Below are 23,572 nucleotides of genomic sequence, written 5' to 3' on the forward strand. Positions count from 1 at the left end.
TTTAAAATTTTTAATATATTTATTACTTTACTACCAGTATGTTTATAATAAAGATGTATTCTTTTTTAATTGACAAATTATTTAGTTTATTAATTTTATTTATTCAAATTAATTTATTCAATATTATTGAATTCCAGTCAACTACTTGCTAAAACTGAAATCTGAAGGTTTACAAATTACAAAATGCATTTTAAAGAGAAAAATAAAAGCATAAAATAGATATATGAAGTAGAAAAATCAAATAAATCATGTTTACAGAGAGTTCCAATTTAATACAACGGGCTACTCAATATGTCTTCTTCTTTGGTTACTCTTAGTCTTCGAGACAATGGGCTAAGAGGAAACTTGACAGATGGAGTCCTCTGTGTACCAAATCTTCAGCACCTATATCTTTCAGGAAACTGGGACCTTAAAGGCCAGTAGCTTCCAGAAGTTAGTTGCAGCACAACTTCTCTTGATTTCTTAGATCTTTCAGCTTGTGGTTTCCAAGGGTCAATCCCTCCCTCTTTCTCTAACCTCACACATCTTACTTCCCTCAATCTCTCAGCTAACAAAATAGAGAGTGAGCTGCAATCAACACTTTCAAATCTTCAACATCTCATTCACTTGGATCTTTCATATAATAAATTGGAGGGCCCTCTGCCTAACAATATAACAGGGTTTTCAAACCTAACATCGTTAATGTTATATAGAAACTTACTGAATGGGACAATTGCTTCTTGGTGTTTATCTTTGCCATCTTTGATTGATTTAGATCTATCAGAAAACCAATTCTCAGGACATATTAGTGCAATCTCATCATATTCCTTGGAGAGATTGTCTTTATCCCACAACAAGTTAAAAGGCAATATTCCAGAAGCAATTTTTAGCCTTGTAAACCTTACTAAATTAGATCTATCATCAAATAATTTAAGTGGATCTGTCAACTTTCCACTTTTCTCCAAGCTTCAAAATTTGGGAAGACTTAACATTTCACAGAATAATCAGTTATCACTAAATTTAAAATCCAATGTCAATAATAGTTTCTCTCGCTTATGGAGTTTGGACTTATCTTCTATGGATTTAACTGAATTTCCAAAATTATCAGAAAAAGTCCCGATTTTGGAATCACTCCATTTGTCCAATAACAAACTTAGAGGTAGAGTGCCAAATTGGTTGCATGAAGCAAGCTCGTCGTTATATGAATTGGACCTCTCTCATAACCTATTGACGCAATCATTGCACCAATTCTCATGGAACCAACTACTCGGTTACCTTGATCTTAGTTTTAACTCAATCACTGGTGGTTTCTCTTCCTCAGTTTGCAATGCAAATGCAATTGAGATTCTCAACTTGTCTCACAACAAGTTGACAGGAACCATTCCACAATGCCTTGCTAACTCATCATCCCTTCAAGTTTTGGATCTACAACTGAACAAGCTTCATAGCACTTTGCCATGTACCTTTGCAAAGGACTGTCAGCTCAGAACTCTGGATTTCAATGGCAACCAATTATTAGAAGGTTTTTTGCCAGAATCTTTGTCCAATTGCATTTATCTGGAGGTTTTAGATCTTGGAAACAATCAAATAAAGGACGTGTTTCCCCATTGGCTTCAAACTCTACCAGAATTGAAAGTATTGGTTTTGCGAGCCAACAAGTTGTACGGTCCCATTGCCGGTTTAAAGACCAAGCATGGATTCCGCAGTTTAGTCATTTTTTATGTCTCTTCCAACAACTTCAGCGGCCCAATACCAAAAGCCTACATAAAAAAATTTGAAGCCATGAAGAACGTTGTTCTAGATTCCAATGGGCAATACATGGAAATTTCTACTTTGCAAAGTGAAAACATGTACAGTGATTTTGTGACTACAACAACAAAAGCAATTACTATGAAAATGGACAAAATTCGAAATGACTTTGTAAGCATTGATTTATCGCAAAACAGATTTGAAGGAGAGATTCCAAATGCCATTGGAGAGCTTCATTCACTCAGAGGGCTCAACTTTTCCCATAACAGACTTATTGGTCGTATTCCCCAATCCATGGGAAATTTGAGAAACTTAGAATCATTGGATCTCTCCTCAAATATGCTCACTGGTGGGATACCTACAGAATTAAGTAATTTGAACTTTCTTGAAGTCCTAAAACTTTCCAATAACCATCTTGTGGGAGAAATACCTCAAGGAAAACAGTTCAGTACGTACTTTTCCCAATGATTCCTATGAGGGAAACTCAGGGTTGTGTGGACTCCCACTGACAATCAAATGCAGCAAGGACCCTGAATAACATTCTTCACCTTCAACTACCTTCAGGAGAGAAGAAGGATTTGGATTTGGTTGGAAACTAATGGCTATAGGATATGGATGTGGAATGGTCTTTGGAGTGGGAATGGGATGTTGTGTATTGTTAATAGGAAAGCCTCAATGGCTTGTGAGAATGGTTGGAGGTCAACTCAATAAAAAGGTGAAAAGGAAGACAAGGATGAGATCTAATGAAAATGGTAGCAGAATGAATTAGTTGATATATGGCATGACTGGAGAATGTCTTGTTGAGAATGCAGATGAAAGTTTGAAAAAAAAAAAGAAAGGGAAAAAAAAGAAGAAAAAAAGGCTTCAAGTCCCACATCGCTCAGGATAAACACTTGAATAGTGTTTCACTCCCTATATATAGAGAGCTCCTTTCTTCATTTTTCTTTGCCCCAGTTAAGAAACATTTCCTCAACTTTTCTTTCTCCATCTCATATTCCAGCTGATGCATTTCCGGCAAACTTCTCCCTCTTTCTTTCTGTCGCTCTAAAAATTTCGGTTGACTATAAGAGTGACTTTTTAAGTCATAATTTCGGTTGGCTATAAGAGTGACTTTTTAAGTCATATTTTCGGTTGGCTATAATAGTGACTTTTCAAGTCATACTTTTCGGTTGGCTATTAGAGTGACTTTTCAAGTCATATTTTCGGTTGGCTGTTAGAGTGACTTTTCAAGTCATATTTTTTGGTGGCTTTAGAGTGACTTTTCAAGTCATACAAGAGGGTGTAATTCTAGAAAAGGTTCCCTCAGTACAGTGGGAATCTTATACAATGATCTGGGCTGTTTTATCTTGGGGACTTCGTGGTTGATAGTTTGCTTGCATATTTTTTTGGCAGTGCCACGAAACGTCTTAAAGAAAGCGACATTGTCCGTGACTCAGCCAGTAGTTTTTTCGGTTTGCCATAAACTATTGTTACAATAATTTTAAGACGTTTCTGTTCTGCTATGGCTACCGCAGATATTACTGGCTCGAACAACAATTACCTCAACAAACCTTTTAGGTTTGAAGGGTATCATTTCAAACGTTGGCAATAAAAGATGATGTTTTCTTTAACTATGAGAAAAGTTGCCTATGTTTTGAACACTGATATTCCAGTGATGCCTAAAGATGTTGAGAAGGAAGTGAAGGATAAAATAGCTATGGACTTAGCTCTTTGGAATGAAAATGATTACCTATGCAAGAATTTCATTCTGAATGGGTTAGCTGATGATCTCTATGATTATAGCCCATATAAGTCTGCCAAATTAGTTTGGCTGGCTCTGGAAGAGAAGTATGATACTGAGGAAGCTGGGACTAAAAAGTATGTTGTTAGCCGCTACCTCAAGTATCAAATGACTGATGATAAATCAGTAGAGTCTCAATCCCATGAGATACAGGAAATTGCTCAAGAGTCATACATAGCTGCGATAACAGAGATCAATATGATTGGAGGATCAGATGGATGGTGGGTAGACACTGACGCCTCCCGCTATGTCTGCTATGATTGTGTTATGTTTAAAACATACACGAATAAGAAAGTGTTGTTGGGTGATTCCCACACCTCTACGGTTACTGGAACTGGAGATGTTGAACTGAAGTTTACCTCTAGAAAGACTTTGATTCTCAAAGATGTGATACATACTCTAGAGATGAGAAAGAATTTGGTTTCTGATTTTCTTTTAAATTAAGGAATAGTGGGGTACTTCATCCAGTTATCTTCTTGCTATTAGTAGTGAAAATCTTGCACAATTAGAATAAGATATATAGCCTTGAAGAGGTAAGAGAGTAAGAATTGCTAAAGAGTATGGGCCCGGTTATATGACCTATACATTAGAGGAGGATCCATCAAACCTCCAAGAAGCTTTGTCTTCTTTGGATGCTGACTTGTGGCAAGAAGCCATTAATAATGAGATGGATTCTTTAGAATCTAACAAGACCTGACATTTAGTAGACTTGCCTCCTGGCTGCAAACCAGTTAGATGTGAAATCATTGCTGTGTAACAACTTTAATATGAAAGACCTCAGAGAAGCAAGTGTAATCCTTGCTATTAAGATTACTAGGTCAAAAGAGGAAATTTCTGTGGATCAATCTCACTACATTGAGAATATCTTAAAGAAATATGATTACTTTGACTGTAAACCTGCTAGTACACCATATGATCCAAGTGTAAAACTGTTTAAGAACACTGGTGAAGGTATACGACAAACTGAGTACACAAGTATCATTGGCAACCATAGGTATGCCACTGATTGTACTAGATCCGACATAGCCTATGTTGTGGGATTATTATGCAGGTTTACCAGTAGACCTAGTATGGAGCACTGGCACGCTATTGAAAGGGTAATGAGGTACCTTAAAAGAACCATAAACCTTGGAATACATTATAAAAGGTTTCCCGCTGTACTTGAAGGATACATCGATGCAGATTGGAACACTTTTTCAGATGATTCCAAAGCAACCAGCAGCTATATATTTAGCATAACTGGTGGGGCTGTTTCTTGGAAGTCAAAGAAACAGACTATCGTAGCTCAGTCCACTATGGAATTTGAGATGATAACACTAGCAACTGCTAGTGAGGAAACAAGTTGGCTGAGAAGCTTACTTGCAGAGATTTTGTTATGGGAAAGACCGATATTAGTTGTGTTGATCCATTGCGATAGTAGCGCGGCTATTGAAAAAATTGAGAACCGTTATTACAATGGTATGAAACGACAAATACGTCGTAAGCACAACACTGTTAGAGAATTACTCTCAACAGGAGCTGTTAGAGTGGATCACGTACGCACTGATGATAATTTAGCAGATCCTTTGACGAAAGGTTTAGCTAGAGAGAAAGTCCATTACACTTATAAAAGAATGGGACTATTGCCCTTACTGCGATGATCATTTATGATGGTAACCCGACCTAAATGACTGGAGATCCCAAGAACTAGGTTCAATGGGTAATAACAAGTTATGAAGTGATATAAGATGAACATGCTGTTATAAGTGAAAGCAGTATGATTCCTGAAGTAACAAGAGGATGAGTTATGAAAAAAAAATTGTAATTCTTAATGTGATCTATACTTTATGTTGAGTGGAGTACCTAGGCTACAGTAGTACTCTTGATAGACTTACCTATGTGAATGTTGAAGTGGGGGCCGCTTCATATGAAATTTTGGGCAAAAATTTCTAGAGTGTTCACTATACCGGGATAGACGTGCACGACCTTTAACGCACGAGCTTTATAGAATACACCTATGAAAAGGTTGTGTGTGGTTTGATGTCGGAGATAGAGTTCAAGACTTCGAATCACTCTAGTAAAATCTGAATCTTACTCACTATGCAAAGGTTCAAGTTGTATGACACCTTTGTTTATGCACAATTTTATGAAATCCTCAAAAATCTTCTTTTCAAATTTCAAGTGGGGGATTTTTAGAACAAAGGAAAATGTGGATGAAAGTTTGAAAAAAAAAGAAAGGAAAAAAAAAGAAGAAAAAAAGGCTTCAAGTCCCACATCACTCAGGATAAACACTTGAATAGTGTTTCACTCCCTATATATAGAGAGCTCCTTTCTTCATTTTTCTTTGCCCCAGTTGAGAAGCATTTCCTCAACTTTTCTTTCTCCCTCTCATATTTCAGCCGATGCATTTCCGGCAAACTTCTCCCTCTTTCTTTCTGTCGCTCTAAAAATTTCGATTGGCTATAAGAGTGGCTTTTTAAGTCATAATTTCGGTTGGCTATAAGAGTGACTTTTTAAGTCATATTTTCGGTTGGCTATAAGAGCGACTTTTTAAGTCATAATTTCGGTTGGCTATAAGAGTGAGTTTTTAAGTCATATTTTCGGTTGGCTATAAGAGCGACTTTTTAAGTCATAATTTCGGTTGGCTATAAGAGTGACTTTTTAAGTCATATTTTAGGTTGGCTATAATAGTGACTTTTCAAGTCATACTTTTTGGTTGGCTATTAGAGTGACTTTTCAAGTCATATTTTCGGTTGGCTGTTAGAGTGACTTTTCAAGTCATATTTTTGTGTGGCTTTAGAGTGACTTTTTAAGTCATACAAGAGGGTGTAATTCTAGAAAGGTTCTCTCAATGCAGTGGGAATCTTATACAGTGATCTGAGCTGTTTTATCTTGGGGACTTCGTGATTGATAGTCTGCTTGCACATTTTTTGACAGTGCCACGAAACGTCTTAAAGAAAGCGACATTGTCCGCGACTCAGCCAGTAATTTTTTCGGTTTGCCATAAACTATTGTTACAATATGTTCCATACCTGCCATCTTTGAAAACAAAACATAAGGGCAATAACTTTATCACACTGCATTGCATGGGAGATCTGGTTCAAAGTTTTGCTATAATATGAATGTGTTATACTTTTGCTTTTTTTGTGTGTTCTTTTTTGTTTTTTATGGGTAGAAGAGTGTGATGTACTTCATTTGCCTTGAGCTTGCCGTTTTTATCTATTTAATATGTATAAATGTAGCATTGGTTGTATAATAATAGATGTTGTATATTTTTAAAAATGCTATGTATTGGCCAATGCTAAAAATTTTTGTATCTTAAGAGTATATATATGCAGTTGTCTCATTTAATTCAAGGAGCTCAATTCACGGTTTTACCTTCTATTGCAGTCTATTTAATTAATATTTTAAATATTTAACCACCGAGGCATCAATTTAATCAATAAGAAAGATTCATTGTGCTTCGAGATGTTCACAACCTATCTAAGATCAGAAACCATTAAACTTATGAACATTCAAGCTTACACATGGACATTGCATCATACAAAAGAAGAGTCCACTCCCTCTACATCACAACAAGAGAAATGTAGAGAAGAGACAAACCCGAAAAAAAAATGAAGCAATAAAGAACAAAAACAGCAACTCAGCCAGTGGAAACAGACACTAGAGTTTCCCTCTCAGCCAACCCGAATAAAATCGCAAGGCCAAAAAGCATGCGGTATGCAGCACCTGCTTCACAGTGGCTGACACGACGTCCTACATAACGAAAGCAACCTTACTCACCCCTTCACCCGTCTTCACCACATCCAATGGCGTCGGTGAGGGTTGAGATTGAGATTGAGATTTCGTGGTGTTTGGGAGAAGGGAGGCCAATAGAGGATGAGACACTGGCCTCCATTTTGGAGAATGAGACTTTGCGGTGGGGGAATGGGGGTGTTCACAAAACACAAGAGGAGATAAATCGCAACGTGTTCGTGTTTGGCTTTGGTCACATAAGAATGAAAACAAATCTGAAAAATTATTTTCAGAGAGCATCAGCTTGGAAGCTTATAGTAAAAATGACAGAATTTTACCCTCAAACTGATTTGTATTCAGAAGTATAGATGGTCTGTTACGAAGCTTCAATGATATATTAGGAATTGCACCAAAGAGATGATTGAAAGACATATTTAAGAATCCCATATATTGCAAGTTATTCCAAAACCAGTCTGGGACAGAGTCATTAATCCCATTATCAGAAATAAAGCTCATACAAAGAACTTAGTCTTGAGCCAACTAGGAAAAGTGGGGCCCAACTTGCAAGATCTGAGTCCCAAGTATTCTGATTGGAATGGAGGAACCCAACTCGGGACTAATTTCAGAGACAACGAGTTCTCTGATAGGGACAATAATTCTAATTTGGAAAAATTAGAAAGATGGGATTCAGTGACGTCACCTTCCAGAGAATTCCCATCCAAATAAAGATCCTCCAACTTTGATAGCAATCCAATGCTTTTAGGTAACATGCCAGTAATCTGGTTATAAGATAAATCCAAGCTCTTAAATATGTATCTGTTGCACCATGAAGAATTTCGGAAGAAGCTAGAAAATTCCCCATTCAACTTGTTATTTGAGAGGTCTAACCTCTGCAATGCGCACATGCTACCAAAGAAAGATGGAATCTCGCCTTGCAGTTTGTTACTGGAGAGGTAAAGAACTTCAAGAGAGTTCATTACTTTTCCAAATCCATCTGGAATGGTACCTTCTAACATGTTCGCATTAAGGAAAAGGTTTTGAAGATTGGTGGTGGAGTTAAAGAGCCAGTAAAATATAGTTGATGATTTCAACAGATTTGAGTTGAGATCAAGGGAAACAAGAGAAGATGAAGAACTCATAATGAAAGAAGATGACATAAGAAAACTTCCATCCGTAAGACTACAATTTCGCAAATCAAGATTTTGAAGTTTTAAGCTGAAGTTGAAACCACCTTGAAAGACTGATGATGTCATATTATTATAGGAAAGGTCAAGGATCACAAGAGAAGGAAAGTTTGGGCAGAGAGGAGATGCCAAAACAATGTTATTATCACGAAGATAAAGCTCCTAAAGATTAAGGCTAAAGTTTGACAACAGTTGAAATGTTGAGGATGTCAGCTTATTTGAAGAAAGATCAAGGATGGTAAGAGCACTAGAAAAGTTGGAAGGTGAATAAAACAGAGATTGAATATTAATGTTTTTGGGTATCTTCTCTTGGGATGAATCATTGAGTAATGTTATCGACCGTGGCAATGTTGCAGTTCTTTGGCGGTTTTGCATACATTGAAAACTCTGTTGCTATGTACTTTGTGACAGAAGCAGAGTTTTCTTAATTAACACATTTGTTAACCGTTTTGTTAGACAAGTGGCCCTAGTTAAGAATGAGGTTGAATTAAGATACAAAACTTTTCCTAATTAAAATTTTAACTCTTTTTTGGATTAATAATGCACCTTTAATATGAATAACTCAAAGAATAATTCAAAATAAACTTCTTTAAAGAAAAAAATAAATTGCAATAAATAAAAGAAGTTTAAGGGAAGAGAAAATGTAAACTTAGTTTTTATACTGGTTCGCACGCCCTATGCCTACGTCTAGCCCCTAAGTAACTCGCTTGAGATTTTCACTATCTTGTAAAATTCCTTTTACAAAGTCTGAATCACACAGTGACACCCTTCCCTTGTGTTCAGATATCCTTACAACTTAAGAGACCCTCGGTCTCTTGAACAATAATCTCTTGGATATGAAGAAGAAAATTTTTCTCTTGAAGATAAGGATATTACAATATGAAGATCACTCAAGATTCCTTATTGAATTTGCAAATGTTTGGCTAAGGAATATTTTGAGAGGATAACACAATTTGGTTTTAAGAGGATAAGACAATTTTGTTCAGAAAAATTCTAAGAAAATTCGTACCCCAAGTCACTTATTTATAGGCTTTTGGTGGTCATTCAAAAATCTTTTGAACAGTTGTGACTTTTGGGAGTTAATTTTAAAATCTCCTTACTGGTAATCGATTACATAAATGCGATAATCGATTACACATTTTGTTTTTGAAGAGGTATGACTTTTCAGACTTGAAATTTAAAATTTTTGTGTCTGGTAATCGATTACACAACTGTTGTAATCGATTACAGGCTTTTAAAATTTAAATTTAAATTTCTAAAAGTTGTGTGACTTTTGGGAGTTAATTTTAAAATCTCCTTACTGGTAATCGATTACACATTTTGTTTTTGAAGAGGTATGACTTTTCAGACTTGAAATTTAAAATTTTCGTGTCTGGTAATCGATTACACAACTGTTGTAATCGATTACAGGCTTTTAAAATTTAAATTTAAATTTCTAAAAGCTGTTAAAAACAGTTTTAACTTCTGGTAATTGATTACATCCATTGTGCAATCTTCTGTTAACATCTGTTAAAAACATCTTATTTTGAAAACAAAATTTTACTAAAAAGCTTTGTAAGATATTTTCCTCAGCCAAACCCGTGCAACATCATCTAAGAAATTCTTTTAACATCCTATGGACTAAGTTCATCGTTCTTCTTGAATTTCTTGATTCTTGACTTGGATCAAACTTGAATAGCGTTCATCTTTGACATCATCAAAACTTCATATCACATATACTTCTACACATTTGAGTTGCCATGTTCTTTTAATCTCTCTGTAGTGAGTGAAATTAAACCAAATATACTGTTTGTTTGTGCAACAATTACATTCTCTCTTAAATTTTGAAAAAAAATTAGGTAGAATTAAAAATAAAATCATCCTCTCCTTTATTTCTCTCTAACCAAATATACTGTTTGTGTCTTATATTTATTTTTTCAAGTATCTATATTAGGGACAAAGTAAAAAATTCGCTTCAAGAGAATCAAGAAAAAAACATAGTATAAAAATTTAAAATTTTACATGCATAAAATATACAAAAAATTACTATACAATATGTATCAAATATTTTTTATAAATAAAAGTATATAACTATACTAAATAAAAATAATAATATTACTATATGAGAAAATAAATAATTAGATAAGTAAAGTAATTTTAAATAATTATATATAAAGACATCAACAATTACAAAAACTCTTAACACCTACTTATACTTTTTTTCTTTCTATATTTGAGTGTCAACTAATATGTAGTTTTCATAAATTATTTTTCAATAACTGGGGGGAAAGTTATAAGTAGTTAATGCAAGAGCCTGTATATTTAAAATGAACATCTATTACATTCAATTGTTTTGAAACAAAAAGGAGGCCGGGTTGGGACATTTAATGCATCCGTTGCAATCTTGGCCTATAAATAGCAAGCAATTTTGCTCATTTGATTATCCCATCTCAGTTTTAGTATTCCATTCTTAGAGAGAGTTCTTTTGAGTGAGAATTGTATTCTCCTATTATATGAAAAAATGTGTAATTGTTTTCTCCTTATATTTGGAGAGCGGTAATAGTTTTCTTTAACTTAGTAAAAATATTTCCCTCGTCTTTACCCGTGATTTTTCCCTTATCCATTGATGATCTTTCATGTTAAAGTAATATTATATATGTCCATTCCTATTTTTTCTCATATCTTATTTTTACTGTGAGTGATATTATTTTGTTAGTCTGGTACCCAATACGATTTTGTCTTTTTAATCAAATTGCTCTACACAGTTAAGAGTCTCTTGTTTGTAATTCATATGATTAAACTGTTCACTTTTTGGGATATATACAGTTTTAATATATATTATTGTTATTATATGATTAAATTAAACTGTTTACGTTCTGAAATGTATGCAGCTTAATATTTGTTATTGTTATTATATATGTCTTAGATAATTATTTTTTTCCCTTAAAAATTGCTTATCATGATGTTTGGATGTTGGCTAGCTTTTAGTAGAGAGTAAATACACAGTTTGTGTTACCATTTATTAAGTTACAGAGTTTGAGCAGCAAAGAGAAGCTACAAAGAAGATGGAGGAATTTTGGAGCATGATTTGTGGGGATTCTGTTTGTTCCGAGACTGTAGGCAACCTTTCTGTTATGATTTAAGGTTTTTGAAAGATCCTTCCACATGCATCATACATTTGATGATCATTTTGTTTGATGTGTTACTGCTGATCATGATGGCATTTGTTGCAATTTGAAAGTCTTCGCTGAGATCTCATTAGCCATGTTCAATGGCTCTGTTGGGTTGTTGCTATAAGTCTTAAGCTGAACCAACTTCCAAGGGCATGGTTGTGGCTATTTAGTATTCTTATATTCTTTGTTTCTGGTTTTCTCTGTGCTTTATCCACGTCTTACACAATTAGTAGCCAAGAACTATCACTCAAGGCAGTTTTAGATGTTCTACATTTTCCTGGGGCAATTTTTCTACTCTTATGCACATATAACGTAAGTAAATATGAAGACAATAAAACTAGCGTACCCCATTGTCCAGAGGCTCTTCGCTATGCGAAGGTATGTGGGAGGGATATTGTACGCAGCCAGCCTTACCCTTGCATATGCAAAGAGGCTGTTTCCGGATTCGAACCCATGACCAACGGGTCACCAAGGCACAACTTTACCTGTACCAGGGCTCGCCCTCAAGTAAATATGAAGACAATGATGGAGAAAATGAAGAATGTCTTTATGTCCCTTTAAGTGATCAATTAAATGAAGTTGATCCTATTAGCCATGTAACTCCATTTGCCAAAGCTGGATTCTTTAGTAAGATTTCATTTATTGTTCAAAAGAAAACACTCAAGGATGAGGATATCCCAAAGTTGCCGGAGTCGGATCAAGCAGAGAGCTGCTATTTGTCTTTTGTAGATCAATTGAGCAGGCAGAAAAAAAAGGAACCATTGTCACAAAAATTGTATTTGTGGGCAATAATTCTGTGACATCGGAGAGAGATTTTGATGTCAGGACTTTTTGCTTTGCTCAAGGTACTAACTCTGTTAGCTAGTCCTCTACTACTGAATGTCTCATTGGTAGTGATGGTTCTCGCAGTGCTTTGCAATACTCCATTGGCAAAGTTACAGCATAAGTTTCTGACCAAACTTTTGGTAGTACAAGATGAGAGATCAAGGCTGGTTCGGAGGCTCTACTGAATATGAAAGTGTTGAAGTTATATGCATGGGAAATCCATTTTAAAAATGCTATAGAAAGCATAAGAAATATGGAAATCAAATGGTTATCTTCAGTGCTATTACAAAAAGCATACAACATCATTCTCTTTTGGTGTGCGCATATTTATTAAGAATATCATTTTATATGCATAATTAAGCTAGTTATTTTTAGTACTTATTTTATGGATATGTTCCGGTTAAATTATTTATTTTAAAAGCAAAGACAATAAATATGTTCCTATTAATTAATAAATATGTTCCTGTTAATTTATTTTATTGCATAAAAGAGTATAAAATGGACAATAATCTGATTTCACGCCAAGCTCATATTCAATTGTTGAATAAACTAATTTACCAGTAAAAAAATGGACGACAAAGAAATATGTATCAGGATATCCAACAAAAGGTGGTATATGTAATGGTTGTTGATGAGAGATATTATTTTAAGATAAAAATGATTATAAAAAGTTTTACTCATTTATTTCATCACAATTTATTATGTATTTAAAATTAATTATCTTAAATAAATTCAAATGATAACATACAATTGAATGAAATGTAAAACATTTTAAAACTATCATAGTATAAACGTTAAACTCTTTTTAATTTAAATTATTAAATGATAAATTTTATTACATTATTTGTGGTTAATACATACCAATAGCTCGTAGCCCTTGCACCAATTTCATACCCTCTCACATTATTGACCGGCTTAATTTTCAACCCTATATATAAAGCATATTAGATGTGTAGTGGCATATTGCCTATAGTGGAAAATGCAACTTGACAAGTTGAGGAATGAAAAACAAGAACTGACTAATAAGCGAATTGTTAGGGATATGAAATTGGCTTCTGTACTGTCCTTTTCTCGGCTGTCTTTGTGTTGTTCATGTAATTGTGTTAATATTTAATTTTGTTAATATTTAATTTTGTGATTCAAATTTAAAACTGTGTGATTTTCAAGGGACAGTACAGGGACAACAGAGAAGTCAGGTCCTTAGGGATATGATGGGGAGTGAAGGAATTGAAGTTGGGGTGTAAGTCGGGGGTGCGGGTTAGTTGCATATCCGAATACAACTAAATTAATTCAAATAATTTGAGTTGAATAATTTTTGTTTTGGGTTAAATCTGAATCAATTAAACTCATTAAATTTGATTTGAGAGATGAGTTTTAATATCTGAATTCATTGATATATTATTTGTATTAAATTATTATTATTATTTGTAATATATATATATATATATATATATATATATATATATATTTCAATTTTAAAAAAATAAAATATTATTGATTATTAATTATATAGATTTATTAAGCTGAATTGAGTAAATATCAATCGTTCAAAATCAAAATTACAAAAAATTTATTGATTGAAACCACTTAAGATAAACTTCTAAAAAAATTTTAAATTTAATTACAAAAAGTAAGCTTCATAATATCCCATTGATTTTGGTAAAAAAAAAAATTCAAATCTATCCTAATGTCAAAAGCGTTAGGTAACAAAGGTAAAAAAAAAAAAAAGGGTACAGATGTAACAATGCATGGTTCTATATAGCAGGTATGTTGGCTATTTCCTCCATTTTTTTTATTAGATTTTCATTATTTTGTTAAGCTTGCAAGTATTTGAAGCGGTACCTGTCTGCTGCCTTTTATTTCTCTTACTTTTGTTTCTATTAATTCTTTTATTTAGTCTAACTTTAACTTTAGTTAGTGATCTTACTTTTGTTTTTATTGGTTCTTTAATTTTAATTTAGTCCAAGTTTATCTTTAATTATTGATTAGTGATGCTCACACGGAGTTTGTTCTTTTCAATTTTTCTTTTCGTTTTACCATATATACTTCCACGTAACAACTTTCGTTTTCACATTGCAGTTTTCGTCCTTTCACATCTAAATTTTGAAATTCTAATATTAATTAAGCCACTGTGATCAGTAAATGTTTATAAAATTTCAAAAGATTACTTTGTCAAAGAAGGAACATTACACGCAATTTTTTTTATAAAATTGTATGTTTTAAAGATCACTTTTAGAAAGAATATTCAATGTAATAAAACTCTTTAATGTAGCATAAAACATTTGCATTTTCAAGTATTTACGGATTAAGATATGCGTCATGATTCACCAAATATGCTAATATTTTTTTGGTAAAGTGTCAAGACCAAATATACTATTTTTTTTTTTTTGATTTTGGTGAAGACCAACTATGCTATTATATTATGGTCTAGTGGCGCATTTTTATAATGACGTGATTCTAAGTACTGGACATATGGACCTCCGGTAAAAAAAAAAAAAACTTAAATGTAATTTTTTTTCCTATTTTAAAAATATCTAATTTTAATTTCTCTATTTTAAAACAAAAATATTTAATCTTTCTAATTTTTATATTTAACAATTTTAATACTATTATTTTAAAATTAAAATATTTAATTATCTAATTTTATAAAATCCGTAATTTTGATCATGGGTGTGTATATTCACATAATCATTTAACGTTGATCAATAAGAAACTAACTTGATATGATCCAAAATTAAAAATGTGACACGAGATAATTTACTTAATCTATATCATAATCAATGTTAAGCTCTTAACCATCAATGTTTTTAGCTTGAGGGGTAACTAAAATTATTAAATTACTAAATATTTTTATTTTAAAATAGTAAACTAAAATTATAGATTGTAAAAAATAATGGACTAAATCTTTTTATTTTAAAATAGGAATCAAAATTGTGGATTTAAATATAAAAGAATTAAATTACATTTAATAAACAAATAAAAAGACAAATGGACCAGTTGCATGATGTGCCTGCATAAGGCCCGCTCGTATAAGTTCGTATTGGCAGCGGATCGGGTCAGTCCACCTTGCATTCTTATATGGACCTAATAAATTGGTCCGTCTCCGTCCCGCAGACCCCGTGGGTTAAAGGGCCGATCCACAGGCCTAGTTTTTAAAAGAATTTTAATTTCAATAAAAATGTAACACAATCAAATTAAGTTCAACATAAATGTAAATAAATTATCAACAATTAGTCAATTACATCAATAAAATAAATGATGTCTTAATAAAAGAAAATTCAAGCAATAAATCTAAAATATGAAACTTAAACATCTCCAACAATAAATGATTCCATATTTGAATTAGCTTGAGTCTTCTCCATCTCCACATCTTCATATTCTTTTCCTAAAACTCAAAACGATAATAAATATTAGAATCAACTGAAGTGACTAAAAGACAACAATTATTACACATTATTTACCTTGCTCATCATATCTTAGTAACCAATTTTTAGTACATATCAAGGCTTGCACATTATCACCAAGAAGCCTAATTCGATATTTGTTAAGCACCTGTGAGCTAATACTAAATGCCGATTTGGAAGCCATAGTTGTAATTTAGATGCTCAAAATATCAGAAGCCAACAATGAAAGATCTGGATTAAGTGGGATTCTTAAGGTGTTGTAGTTGGTGGGATTCTCAAACCATGGATTAAGCGGGCTTACGGGCAACCCGCGGATCTCGCGAGCCAAACTCGCATAGTCCGTGGGTTAAGCGGGGCAGACCCAAAAATATTGTATAACTGTTAGTCATTTTATACGACTAACTTTTGTATAGAAACTTTTGATAATTATATAGAATTCCTCCAAGTTACAGTTCTTTTTGTAGGATTGTAAATACTTTTGGTTAATAAATTGATCATTACTCATTATAATCTTCCGCTTGTAATTAATGTAAATTTCAATTCTATTTCAGGTGAAAAAGGAGATTTTGTGAAGTGTTGAATCTGGTGTCTCGCTAAGCCTGGTTTGTGCACTTAGCGAGTATGTCCCGCTAAGCGAGGCACCAGCGCGCTCAGCGAGACACAAGAATTTGGAAGAGAATATGCCTTGCAAGCACGTGCTCAGTGCGTTGTCGCTCGCTAAGCGAGTCATCCGTCATCTTCCAGGCTAAGCGCGAGATTGGCGTTGAGCCACAATTCACTAATGTTCGCTAAGCGCGAGATTGGCGCTCAGCGAGAGGCCACCGACAGGATTTCCATATAAAACCTTAAAACACAGAATTGGAAGAGAGTTTTGGAGTGTGCGGACCCAGAGGCGACTGAGCAGACCAAAGGAAGCATCTTGAAAGAGCTTTGAAGGAGTTTTTGAGAGATTGTGAGGTTTTTAGAGGTGGAGGAGACATCCCCACCACATTGTACTTTTTCAATTTCTCTTCTTCTCTTCTTTGAACTTGTAAAAAGGAGCTTCCTCACAATGGAAGGCTAAATCCTCAGTTGGGAACTTCTACAAAGTAAATGATGTAAAAATTTTCATATCTATTTAATAGTGTTTTCATGTGTTCTTTGTTCCTATCGGCCTTTAATTCTCACATGTTTTTTGTCTTGATCACGCAAACGCATGTGTAGTTAGGATCATCCTCATTGGGAAATGGTTTGATCCTTAGAACTTGATAGGACATGGATAATTTATCGTATATCTAGACACGAAGTGCAGTAACTTGGTTTTTCGGTATGCTGTAACCGTAATGCTGTCCAGTTAGGCTAAGTTCAACAAGAGACATCTAGAATGAAGTCTAGTTAGGATTAGGCTAAACTCAAAAGACATCGGGGTTTAGTAGTTAGGACCTCAGCATAGAATATAGGAGCACTGTTAAGTAGAGAAATATCCTTAAATTACATCAAAATACCCTATAAGAGGAACCAACACGTTCGCATATTTGTTTTCACACACCATTACTCACTTTACTCGCTTTCATTTAGACTAGATCATACTTTTATTTCTCTTTTCAACCATTAATTGTATCACCAACGCCTGCTCGCCAAACGACAACTTTTACCAAGTAAAACAATTTCCCTAAGATTGATACTCGATATTCTTACCGTTTTAATACTACTTGTGCACCATGATACACTTGCCAGGCAACGATCAATAACCATGGACTATTTAAAAAAATTGGTTCGTTACCCACACGGACCGTGGCCCCCACTGTCCAGTCCATGGATCTGGGCCCGTTTACCCACCCCTACTAAAAATATTATATTTTAGGACGCACATTCTAAGACGGTTATCCATAACCGTCTTAGAATGTGAGGTAGTGGCAAACTTGTAATTACAAGGACTTAAAATCATTTTTACAACGCACATTCTAAGACGGTTGTTAACGACCGTCTTAAAATGTGCTTGGATGGCAAATTTGTAATTATTGAGAACATAACAACGACGATCATTTGAAAAATCGGCTTCGTTTTGTTTCCCAGTATTACGACTCAGGGGCGCGCACCACGTACGTACCATCTTTTCAAAACACATCTTCTCAATCACTTGCCCTAGCCTAGGTTCTGATCTGCTCCGTCGTGACCCACGCTAGCTGCTCCGTTGTGACCCTTTGTCTAGGTGGTGTACTAGCTCAAATTGTGTGAAGACATCCCCTCTCTGACCCTGACTCAGCTCTCGAAGGTGCTCGTGCTAGCCTTCTCATCTTCACCGGGTTTGGGTTGGCGAAGGTGTGTCGCACCACTGCCATGTCGTTTCAGGTGGTAAGTACCCTTGTCACTGTCTATGTTATTTTGTTCTTGTTGTGTATTCACTGAGCTGCTATGTAGGGTTGTTTGTTGTGACTGTGTTTTCATTTTGTATATCATCTTGTCATCATCATTTTGTTTTTGATGTTGTCGAATATGAACACACAAACGATCTATAGGTTGGTTGCGGCTGAAGTTTCTGGTTATGAAATTAAGCCTTACTAATCTGGGAATAAAAGATAGTCTCTCCTACCTTTCTTCTTATGCCTATGATGAACAATCTCCTAAACAACAAAGGTGTTATCACTAGTACTTCTATTGGGAATAAAATTACTATGAAAAGGACCAATGAGAGAGTCAATAATTGGGCAAAGCCTATAGACTCGAACCTTTGAAATGAACTTAAACATAACATTATAGATAGTGATAGAACCAAAGTCCTTCATAGTTGTAGGGTTGTCTATCTTGGGACAGTCAGAGTGTCAGCTAATTAGGTAGGAAATTTAGCAGTTGGGAAGGTTGTACTTATCAACTCCTAGACCTCATTGGAAACAATGTCCTAATAAGTTCTGAAAAAAATTGGTTGGAAGCCATGTGGACTTGGAGCCTTACAAGGGCTCATACAGAATACAATTTGCTTAACCTCCTCCATTGAAACTAGCCTGGTAAGAGTCTTTAATAAATCAACACTGATACAGGAAATATATATTATCCAACTTCAAACTATTGGAAGCACATGCCTCATTAGAATGAACTCTGAATGAAGAAATTTTTTTTTTATTACACAGCTTATGAAATCTGAAAATTTCAGAGCCACCTTAGTGCCTTAATCTATTACAACATGCACAAAGTTGGTACAGATACCACAAAGTTACACTGCTTATTATCAGATGTAGATAGTTTGGCATGCAACTGCATCCGATTTAAGAACTTAGTGACCTGGAGGAGGGTGGGAAGATTATCAAACAATAACAAGTTAAAAATATTTGTTTCAGTTGCTGTTAAAAACAAACATGAGAGTATTGAATCTTGCATTAGAGACAACTAACTACAATAAAAAGACTAAGTAGATAGAAGTTAAGGAAATTTCACACAAACAAAAGAACAACTCAACCACAGCAGTAAAATGCCTGCATAAAAGAAAGTAGTCACTTGGTAAATGTATAAAAAAAACTTGGTTGTTCAAATACGTACAAAATTTAAATCCTTAAGATAAATTAACATGGGCAAATTTCCAATGATAATTAAAATCTGGAAAGAACAGGGGCAGAAAGCTGTCTTAATTGTATTTGTTATTTTAACATCAACGTCTCAGATGTCAGATATTAAATATGTTAATAATAAGCCTAAATGATTTATCAATAGTCAATTTGCAAGTACAGGATCACGCCATTGAAATGAAGCAACAAAATAATTACCTTTTCTGCATCCAATGATACCCCAATCAGTCTAGTAATGTAAGATAGAGAAACTTCCATATTGTAGATAGATAAATCAGGGTATATGTTTTCACAATAACTTCCATATTGTAGATAGAGTGATGATGGCTGAATGTGCACCATTAATAATTGGGGGTAAGGATAACAAAGTTCTATCATAACATTATAGAATATTAATAGTTGAATTCAACATGTATGAAGAATACTAGAGAAAATTGACAATAGTAGTTTTCTGTTCATAAAGCACACAAATAATAGAAATTATACAAGGATCAATTATAAAAGCATTTCAGCAAGTTAACCTCATCAAAATTTAGTGGAAAACTGGGAATGCATCTCGTTGATGAAAACATGAAAATTCTTTTTAGTTTATGCATCCATGCGATGGCGACTGGCTAGTGTGCATGGGTATGGTTGTTTCATGATTTAATATGAAAGTTTTGTTGAATAACTTCCAACACCTTTACATTGCAATATTGCATATAATATGAGTTTATTTTATGCTCAAAATCTGTCAGTTAATTTTATAAATTAGAATTTCAACCTATAAGATGTCTAAATATAACTTTGAGACAGCTAAGTAGCCAACAGATCAATCACATATAAAAATGTAATATTTTTATAATCATGCCAGAATTTCTATCATTATTCTTTACATTCTCTAACTGAATTTTTTCTCCCCATATCTCCTCAACTTTGAGGGTGAGCACTGGCAGTTGGCACAACAATATAGCTACTGCTTTGACCCTTGGAAACAACTTGTTGCGAGTAACTCTACATACATCTACCCTCCCTAAATCCCTAACTTGGTAGCAGCCTCATAGGGTTGCCATCCCCATACAAATGTGATATGAACCAGAAATATAATACATATATAATCTTATTTTTAATTGTTAAATTTAAATTTTTAAAACTACACAAATATTATGTGCAAAATACATAACCTGTAGAGTTTTACAAGATTCTCACAACATAATGCAAATGAGAGATAAAAGATTCCAAATCTTCATAACCAGAAAAAATGAGAATAACATCTTGGACATTACTATTTCATAGCATAATGCAAATGAGAGCTAAGATTTCAGATCTTTGAAAATTTAAATATAAGGGTTCTATGAACACATCATACCTCTTACTGTCATATATAACAGGGAAAACAAGGGAATCCTCAATTATATGCAAGAATTTGTTGAGTTTCAAATCTGACTGTCAAACAAATCAACAAATATTCAGCCATGTCTCAAAGGAAGCACATCCACACAGAAAAAGATAATCACGGATGAAATGAAAACATAATTGGGTTTGATGGCCTATAAAAGGGGTGATACAATTTACTTTGTTTAATTTCAATTATCACTCCAGCATTAGGCATAACAACAATAGGTATTTTCAATCTAAAGTTTTTACTTGCATGTCTTTTTTGGTATGGACTTGCTTTACTAGCCTGTTTATTTTAGCTCATTGATATTTTAAAGGGCTTAATTAGACATGGTAAAGGATTGGAGGATTGGAGATCCCTGCTTGAGTTAATGATTTGGTCTTTTTGTTGACTGTGTTCTTTTTGGCTCCTTTGTTGTTTTTCCTATTTTTAGTCATTGTACCTACCTTATGAAATTTCTCATAAAATTTATGTGGCTTCTGAGTTTGACATTCAGGTATGATTACATAAAGATACATTGAATTAACCACTTTCAACATTATCAATAAATTACAACCAAGACAATGCATCTAACATCATACTAGCATGCCATATGTTCGCATTGTGAACACATTGACATCCAACAACTATGAAACCTATCCAACATGCAGCATTGTTGACAAGATATATCTAGTAAACAAAAATCTATTAAAATTTTGGCTCTTGCTCTCTCAAGAAACAAATGATCATGCTGTAAAGATCATAAATTCTTGTTACCTAACTAAAAAAACCTAATACTTTGGTCAATGCTTGAAAGCAAAATATGTAAACTATCCTAAAATCATGCTTCCCTCAAATGCAAAAACATGTATAGAATTAGTCCGATCTGCCAAGTAATAAGCAGAAAAAGGAGTGTCAAACAGCACCAAGATGCCCTCTGTAGCCAAATACATACAACCAAGACAAGATTAAAATTTCACAACATAGCAAATCCCTCTATTTGACACCATATCACCATGAATTGCAGGTAATCTCATAATTCCACAATCAACATTGCAGACTCATCATTTCTAGTCAACCAAATATAGGTTGCCTTATCCCCTGCCCCTAGAAAAACTGAAGAAAAACTCAAAATCTGCTAAACCAAATCCACTCAAACCCTTTCTAAGAGTCATCAAATTCACCAAAAGATACCAAACATGACACATTAAAATTGGTGAAAGAACATACCTGATGAATTAGAGGGTACATTCAATTAGTACAAATAGGACATTCCAGCAACTCATGGACGCTGGTTGCCAGAGCAATTGCGTTGGGGCCCACAGAATTGATGTGACTAGTGCCTCCATTGTGAGGCTTTATGGAAGAAAACTCAGAGTGATGATGGTTGGCGTGGATCTCATCCTCATCCATGTCGTCCGAGGATTACACACACTTAACGCTCTCTAAGTCCATCAACTCACCAAACCAAACCCCCTTCCTTCCACCATTGAAGGTAAAAACACGAAAAGAAAAACACCCACTTACCAAAATCTGAAATTTCACCGTATTAATTATCTAGGCATTCCCCTTTTTTCTCAATCTTCTTCCTTCAATTCCCTTTTTTCTTCTCTCGGTTTTTAGAAGAAGAAAAAAATAAATAAAAGAAAACAAAGAGAATAGGACAAGAAAGATGGTGTGGACATGGATCGATAAATGGATGAGGATGAGAAATGGAGCAAGAGAGAAATTGAACAACGACAAATTATTGTTGCAAAATGACCATCCATAACTAATTTAGTATTATCCCTGGTCCACTTTTGCCTTGCTGGAAGAAATTACTGTTTAATTCTTCTTATAGTTTACTAGATAGCATGCCAATTACAATGTTAACTAAATGATTCTGTTGTTGTTGCAGTCAATAACAGTAGCAGTTAGGAATGTTGGGACAACTGGTGAAGATCTTTTTGATGTGACACCTGGTTTTGTAGTTCTGAAAGCTTTTTTGGGTAAGACATGCTATCCTCTATTACTTATATAATGAGGCTTTGAAGTATTAGTTAGATTTGGGGTCTTTTACATTGATCAACACATAATATACCTTGCACGGGGTAATGTTTTTATCTTCGGCTGTGTATGAAGCATGTGTGCATTATCTAATATCATCTTCAATAGAACATATAATATATATTTCTTTCTCTTATGGATGCAGGCATTTATCACTATTGGTCTTCATATCTGGTAAGTGAATTCACTATTGTTTCCTTTCCTTTTGTGAACTGCAAACTCAAAATTGGAACTAATATTGAATATAGCACCACTAGCTCTAATTTTGAAATGTGATTAATGTCTTCCTAAATTGAAATATATCCATGCAGCATGAAACTTTGTGGTTGCTTGCATGTTGTTTGAATTGATTGTGGATAGACATGAAACTTGGGGGCTGAAATATATATTAATTAGAAGCACCAGTAGTACCACATAATAAATGTAAATGTAGCAGCACCACTTTAAGAAATAATAGCCACCCAAGATCAAACCTAGCACCCGCACAAACATAGAATCAACTGGCTCACACTAACCACTAAGGCAAGACACAACAATTGTTATATTTTTATCAGTCACCATACATTATTGTGTTAGAATTAAATTTCTATGGCATTTTAGTCAACAATGTTAGATTTTATTTATATTTTTAGCAGCTGCTCATGTTTGTGTAGCATTTATTGTGCTTCACAACAGTGAATTCCTTTTACTACCCCTGCCTACAATTTCATTGTAGGGCAAGCTAACAATTTTAGTGAAATGTTACACCCACTATAATATACATATATGTTATGTTTATATTAATGAGACATTGGTTAAATTTAGGTTGGCAATTTTTTACCAGTTGTGTAGGTGAAGATTAAA

At 34.0% G+C, this 23,572-nt stretch overlaps 1 pseudogene; it reads left to right on the forward strand.

Annotated features, from left to right (window-relative positions):
- The first annotated feature begins 291 nt into the window (after positions 1 to 291).
- LOC114389854 lies at positions 292 to 2,524 on the forward strand (annotated as a pseudogene).
- Positions 2,525 to 23,572: the final 21,048 nt, after the last annotated feature.

The sequence above is a fragment of the Glycine soja genome, chromosome 16, assembly GCF_004193775.1.
Source record: "Glycine soja cultivar W05 chromosome 16, ASM419377v2, whole genome shotgun sequence".
Lineage (NCBI taxonomy): Eukaryota > Viridiplantae > Streptophyta > Magnoliopsida > Fabales > Fabaceae > Glycine > Glycine soja.